Raw genomic sequence first — 7,520 nt, 5'->3', positions numbered from 1 at the left:
ATTCTCTAAGATCTAAAAAGATTCATTTTAATTTTAGCAAAAATTTAATAGTTTTACCTTAGGTTTGATATGAATCTTTATTCTTAGAATCGAGTGATCTTTGAACTCTGAATATGTAAACTGCTTCCTCCAACGACCTCCTGCCTTCACCGAATCTTTACTATTTCAACTTTTTGCTCTCACTGTATCAATTCTAAATAATAAAATTATAGATTTTTGTTAAAGAAAAATTCTTTTTTTTGCTAAAATGAGAAGGAAACTTTCCATTTAATCTTTCAAGAATCTATGGAAATAAAGATTTAGAAACTCATATTGATATCAAAATATTGAAATTTTATTCCTATCAGAATTTATACAAGGCTTCTATTTGGTACAAAGGAATTTCCTGAAAAACTGGTTTTATAAATGTTGATTCTCCACTACATATTGAGTTTACAATTTGAGATAAGATACTTTGATTTCAAGATGATTTCTATCTATTACAATTCCTCTATTTATACAAGTTTATGAGACTCTATTACATCATTGAGTACATCAGCAAAGGCACACTTGCCTCTCTATTATTTTTCTCCTTGAGCCTACATCTTCACATGCTTCTTTAACTTTTTATTCAAAGAGCATCTTTCTCTATTATTGTCATTTATCTTCTATGTCTTCACATGTAGCTGTATTATTGTTCTCTATATGGCTTTGATAAAGGTGCTTTTTATTGTCTTCTTTTTTCACATGCAGCAGGGGCACTCCCCTAATTGGCAGGATTCTTTTATAGTAGTAGAACATTTTGGAAATTGATGTATTTCGAATCTTATAATATGATCCTTCAATATTTCTAATTTTTCATGTCTTTGATTTGATACCAGCATCCAGTTTTCATATTGACACAGACATGAGAATTTTTTGTCAAACAAGTTTTTGGCAATGTTGTATATAACTTTAATTCCAAATGCTTTTCTATGTCCAATCCATGATTTTGTCACTGTTGAAATTTTTCTATCAATTTCCATCACATTTATTTGGAAATTAGCTGCTACAAACCTGGTCGTTTGATTACCCGCAAGTGAACAGGATCGTGAACAAGTAATATAGTGGTGTGTAGAGTATCGAACCCACAAGGACTATGTGATTGATCAAGTTAAAGCTAACACTACTTTTAATCGAATAGCAAAATCGAGTTGTAATTAAAAACTATTAAATCTATCAACTAATAGAAAGCAATGTAGAGAAAATTTATCAAATTCAAGAGACATATTGCTAAGATGTCGAATCCCTCTTGCTATTCAATTTTTAATTCAACAACTTAAATTGACAATTTGAAATCATGCTTGTTGGTCAATGTTCCTAATTTATTTAAAAGTCTCTATCGATAGCAATTAAATCTAATTCTACACGTGATTTTCCTATATATCTATAAAAAAAATACGAACATGCAGGAAAGTATTAAATGAGCTAGAACATCATCTTTAACAACCATGTAAAGCATAGACGTATATCTCTATCTTCTATCGAACCTCACAATATTTATTATTTTGTACTAATGATCTTATTGTCTCTCTCCATAACAATAGAATCCACAAACAATTCAACTAGTGGCCAATTACTTGAAAAGCAAACTAAACTATAATAAACATCCAAACAATTAAACAAATTTAACGTCAATTAAATTATTCAAATTAAAAATTCATAACAAGGATTCATCACATCCTAACAATATTAAAAAGTTAGCCTAGCATATTGTCGAAATTAAACACGCAAAAGTTAGAAGACATCACCAAACTTTGACGGAACGTGGTTAACGTCGGCAAAATGAAATCTGTCTCTCTTTTTTCCCTTCAAAATCAGCCCTATTTTCTGCCTTAAAATTTCAACAGGTTTCTATGTTTTCTTTCCCCAAACAACTGCCCAATGTGTGTCTAATTCCACCAGGCTGGCTGCGTTTCTGGTGCTTATAAAATTTCAGCAGGCAGCTCGTTTATTATTTTGTCAATCTGCTGCAATTATTGAATTGGAGAACCAACAAATCAGCCGCCCAAGGTGTCTTTATTGTATATAAATTCCAGCAGGCAGCTCGTTCTATTTCTGGTAGATTCTGTGTGTGTATAATATATTTTTTTGGTCCCTAATTCTGACACGTTTCTTTCTTGCTCTGCCTGCGTATCTTGTCCGCTATGCTTCTTCTCCTCTACGTGTTCTGTCCTCTATTTCCACGCATGAGATGTATTAATGTATAATGTAGCAGCCTCCTCTTTTCTCCTGTGCGTGTCCCCTCCTTCGTCTTTCTTCGTGCATATGTATTAAAATATAATATTGCAGTCCACTTTTCTAACTTTTTCCTCTCACAGCCGAACGTGTTTCTGTAGGCGTATGTATCTCTTTCCGCAATCTCCTTTTTGTTTGTGTAATGTATATATGTATACACCACACCATGCAGCCCTTTTTGCTATGGAAAGAGAATCCAGCCCACCTACCTATTATTGTGCCAATTGGGAGTCCAATTATAAATCACTTCATTGCAAATCCAATTTTAAAGCCCAATATTATATAATAATCCTTTCCAAGGCCTCATTTCTTCCAAATAAATTCCTTCAATTTCTATTTAATTATCCAGCCCATGTCCTTTTCAATTTTTAAAGCACGGAAGTTGAACTCTAGAATCGCTAGTTTCATTCAATTACATCATTCTTCCTTTCCAATTGCATCAAAAGAGCTCGTCACTAAAAACAAAAGAAATTTAGCCTAAGTTAATTAGAATTTAATAATTTGACGACATAAAAGTTAAGTAATGTAGCAATAATAAGTGTACAAAATGCACTTATCAATACCCACAAACTTAAACATTTATTTGTCGTCAAACAAAATTACTTTCTAAAAAGAAATCTATAATAGAAAAACAAGAGATAGATTTTCTTGGATTATCAATAGATAAAAAAAGGAATAAAATTGCAGATTCTTATATGTAAAAAGATAGAAAATTTTCCAGATAAATTAGAATTCAAAGAACAAATACAAAATTTTTAGAGTGTTTAAATTATGCATAATGTTTTATTGAAAATCTTTCTAAGAAAATGTATAAAATATAAATTTTAATTTGAAAAATAAATACTAAATGATGGAATGAATAACATACAGAAATAGTTAAATCATTAAAAGAAGAATGTAAAAATTTACCAAAATTAAGATTACCAGATGAAAAAGATAATTTGATTGTTAATACTGATACCTCAGATAAATATTAGACAGCAATATTAAAAAAGATTTAAATGAAATTTGTAGATATTCAAGTGAAACTTTTAATCAAGCAGAAATAAATTATACCACTCATGGAAAAGAATTATTAGTAATTATTAGAGGAATAAAAAAGTTCTCATTATTTTTGTTATCCAAGAAATTTATTGTTAAAACTGATAATTCTCAAGTTGTAGGATTAATCGGAATAAATTATCATCAAAATATCAATACAGAAGGTTCCATAGATGGCAAACTTATTTAACATTTTATAATTTTGATATAATTCATATTAAATGAGTTAATAATTTTCTTGCGTGATTTCTCAACAGAAACATAGAATTTGCTGATGGATAAAACTAAGGTCATGGAGTTATACCAATCTATCCTACATATAAAAAAAAGACAGATTTTTTTAAAGAAGAATCTGAAGATATAAATACTGAAGCAACACAAATATCAGAAATGTTCAACTCAAATATGAAAATATTGTTGAATATCACTACTGAGCATCATAAAGAGGCCATAGAACTCAAAAATCAAGTTGATACTATTGCAGCACAACTAAAAGATATATTGTCTAAGACAGATATACCAAAGAGCTCAGAATTAATTTTTTCCAAATCAATATCAAATAGGGACAACTGGAAGCAGCAGTGGACCCAGACGTGGCAATATACCAACTGAGATTCTATTTCAGTATCATCAACCAAAAAAGTGGTGATACATGGAGATAAAAGAGATTCCAAAACAACCAGCATTATAGACCAAGAAGATAAAATCCCTTTAAATCCAAAATAAGAAAAATATGTTGAAATAGTCAGAATAGCTTATGAAATAAAAATGAGTGATTCATATTTTATCTCTCCGAGAAATAATATTTATCCTAGAATAACAGCTGTGGAAGGAGGATACCCTTCATTTATAAAAATTATGGTAGACTATGGATTCGGGGATTTGATATATCCAGGAAAAGATTTGATAGAAATTTCAAAATTTGATGATATATTTATAAAAGAAGTATCCAGATTTGCCAAAGGACGAAGAATATATTTGAAAATTTACTCAATAAGTCCTGAATACGATGTAGTTATTTATTATCTAATTGAACATATAATATCAATTGGGTATGTAGCAGCCAACTTCCAAATAGATGTGGTGGAAAATGATAGAAAAGTTTCAACAGTGACAAAATCATGGATCAAACATAGAATAACACTTGAATTAAAACCATATACAATATTGCCAAAAATTTGTTTGACAAGAAATTCCCATGCCTATGCCAATATGAAAACTGGATGCTGGCATCAAATCAAGGACATGGAAATTCAGAAATATTGAAAGATTATATTACAAGATTTGAAATACATCAATTTTCAGGATGTCATACTACTATAAAAGAATCTTGCCAGCTAAGGGAGTGCTCCAGCTGCATGTGAAAGAAGAAGACAATAATATAGCACCTTTAACAAAGCTATATGAAGGACAATATTACAGCTGCATGTAAAGACATAAAAGATAAATGGCAATAATAAAGAAAGATATTCTTTGGATAAAAAGTTGAAGAAGCATGTGAAGATATAGGCCCAAGGAAAAAAATAATAGAAAGGCAAGTGTGTCTTTGCTGATGTACTCAATGATGTAATAGATCAATTATAGAGCCTCATATATTTGAATAAATAGAGGCATTGTAAGAGATAGAGATCATCATCTTGAAATCTTGAATTGTAATAAATGGCCACTCTTAAGCCATCTTCAGTCTGAAAAACCATTTTTTCTGGAAATCTTTGTATACCAAATAGAAATCTTGTATAAATCCTGATAGAAATAAAATTCCAATATTTTGATATCAATATGATTTTCTAAATCTTTATTCTCATAGATTCTTGAAGGATATAATAAAAAGTTTTCTTATTATTTTAGCAAAAAGAGAGTTTTTTTTTTTTAACAGAAGTTTAGAATTTTATTATTTAGAATTGACACAGTGAGAGCAAGAGCTGAAATTGTAAAAATTTCGTGAAGGCATGGGGCCGTTGAAGGAAACAGTTTACATATTTAGAATTCAAATGTCACTCGGTTTTAAGAATAAAGATTCAGATCAAAATTAAGGTAAAACTATTAAATTTTTGCTAAAATTAGAATGAAACTTTGTAGATCTTAGAGAATCAAAAGGATTAATTGCATGATTGATGATTATTTGTATTAATGCTAGGATATACAATTGAAGGATTAGATATTTTGTTAGAAAAAATGTTAGAAGAAATAAAAAAATATTATTTTTCAATTAAAAAATATGAATGCATCTTCTGAAAAATCTTAATGAAAAATATGGACTGTATGTTACAGATTATTTCAATCTACTTGATCAAAGAATGAATTTATATGCTAAAATTCAAAATAGAATAAATATAAGATAAAATAGTTTTAAAAGATTGGGATATATGTTGCAATATACAAAGAATCATTTCATTAAAGACAATATAGATTTATTCATGAAAAGGAATAGTAAGAGGCCAAATAGAAAAACCCCCGTGCACTAATGAACAATACACTCATCATCCTCTCTTTTAATATAGTAGTGCTAGTAATGATAGTGATAGTGATTTTGGATAATGATTATGTTTTTGCATTTGGATACAACATATTTTATTACGTTGCACAATAAGAATTATTCATGGCTTGTCTTTTCCATTTTTAATGGATGAGATTCTGATGGAATATATTTAATCTTACCCCTATGATGATGGTTTTGCTTTTGAATACAAATATGTTTTTTGGCCTTTTCAGTTTTCACAACGTGAATCATACAATACCTGTCTTTTTATTTTTATTTGATTCTTGGGTAAGATAAGAGGACTTAATTTTTGTATTTCTCCATGTTATTTCAAAAAACATTGAGAAGTTGGGGTTGAATAGCAATGATATAATAAGGTAAAATCATGAGCAATTTTGTTTTTTTTTTTTTTTCTAGCTATCCTCAATGATTGTAGTGTTGCTATAAAGTGCATTATTTTTTTATAGCTTTTTTACAAAGGTGATCAGTAATGACTTTTCTTTTTCATTTTATTTGATCCACGTGTGAAGTTAGGAAAAGTCGTGTTGTATTTTTCCTAGTTATTTTTTAGAGATTCAAAAGTTGGAGCCGTACAAGTTCATTCATTGCATCTTTCGACAATGGTGACAAGTTTTCTCCCCTGTACTACTATGTTATTTAGTTGATTTTTATATCAATTTATCTTAGTATGACCATATTTGCTATGATTTTTGGTTTATTAATCATTACCTTACAATTGATTTGGATAAGTTAAATCATCATGTGTAATGAAAGACAAGATATCAATCAAACTCATATGTTAGATCGTGATTGATTTCAATCTATTTCATTTAAAAATATCAATCAAAATCTATTTCATTTGATTTCAACTTTCTACTAAAATTGAAAATTAAAAATCAAAACTGAAAATCTAAGAAAGTTTTAATTTTGAAAGACTAAAAACTTCATTTATATGTTACATATGGGATGTAAAAAAAATTATGCATTAGTTATGAAATTACACTCTTTTAAAAAATATATTAATTCAGCATATAAACATAAATTATAGATATTCCTTCCATCTAATATTATTTACCATCACCTATGTCCAAACAAGGTTGAGGAAAAATTTCAATTTGTCTCACCATAGGTTTAAATTCCAGTCAATTGCATATTCTTTCACTGGTCCAAAGGTCAAGAAAATGATAGAAACAACGCCGCAACCCATCCTAGGACCAAGCAGAAATAAAATATTTGTAAAAATAGAAACATGAAAAAATAAAAATAAATAAATAAATAATATATATATAAAATAATATAATAATAAGGGGGCATGTTTGCTTAGATGGAAAAGTTAAAAGATAACAAGTAAATTTATGTGACAATTTAAACTTATATAATGAAGATTTAATTGTCAATTAAGACTTTTAAGTTAGTTCGCAAAATTCTCTATATGGCATTTTTTTTTTCCTCCAAGACATAGTGCAAATATCTTAAATCTAGGAGGCAAAACGTGATAAGAATGTGAATTTCATTTGTTGGTATTATTTATCTTTTTCGTGATTCGATGTACTTTCGATCACCTGGTTGTGCATATTTCTTAGCTTAAGTCCATTGGTTTAATTTTGGGGATTTTTATCTCGTGATATCATTTAGCTTTTGTTTTAATTATAATTGCTAAATATAGATTTATACATTTCTGTCTAATTTATATAATGGTGATTTATTCTTTATAATCAACGAAGTGTATATATTTCTATGCGAA

The sequence above is a fragment of the Olea europaea genome, chromosome 10, assembly GCF_002742605.1.
Source record: "Olea europaea var. sylvestris chromosome 10, O_europaea_v1, whole genome shotgun sequence".
Classification (NCBI taxonomy): Eukaryota; Viridiplantae; Streptophyta; class Magnoliopsida; order Lamiales; family Oleaceae; genus Olea; species Olea europaea.
The sequence above is the reverse complement of the archived record's forward strand: the minus strand, read 5'-3'. Positions refer to the sequence as shown.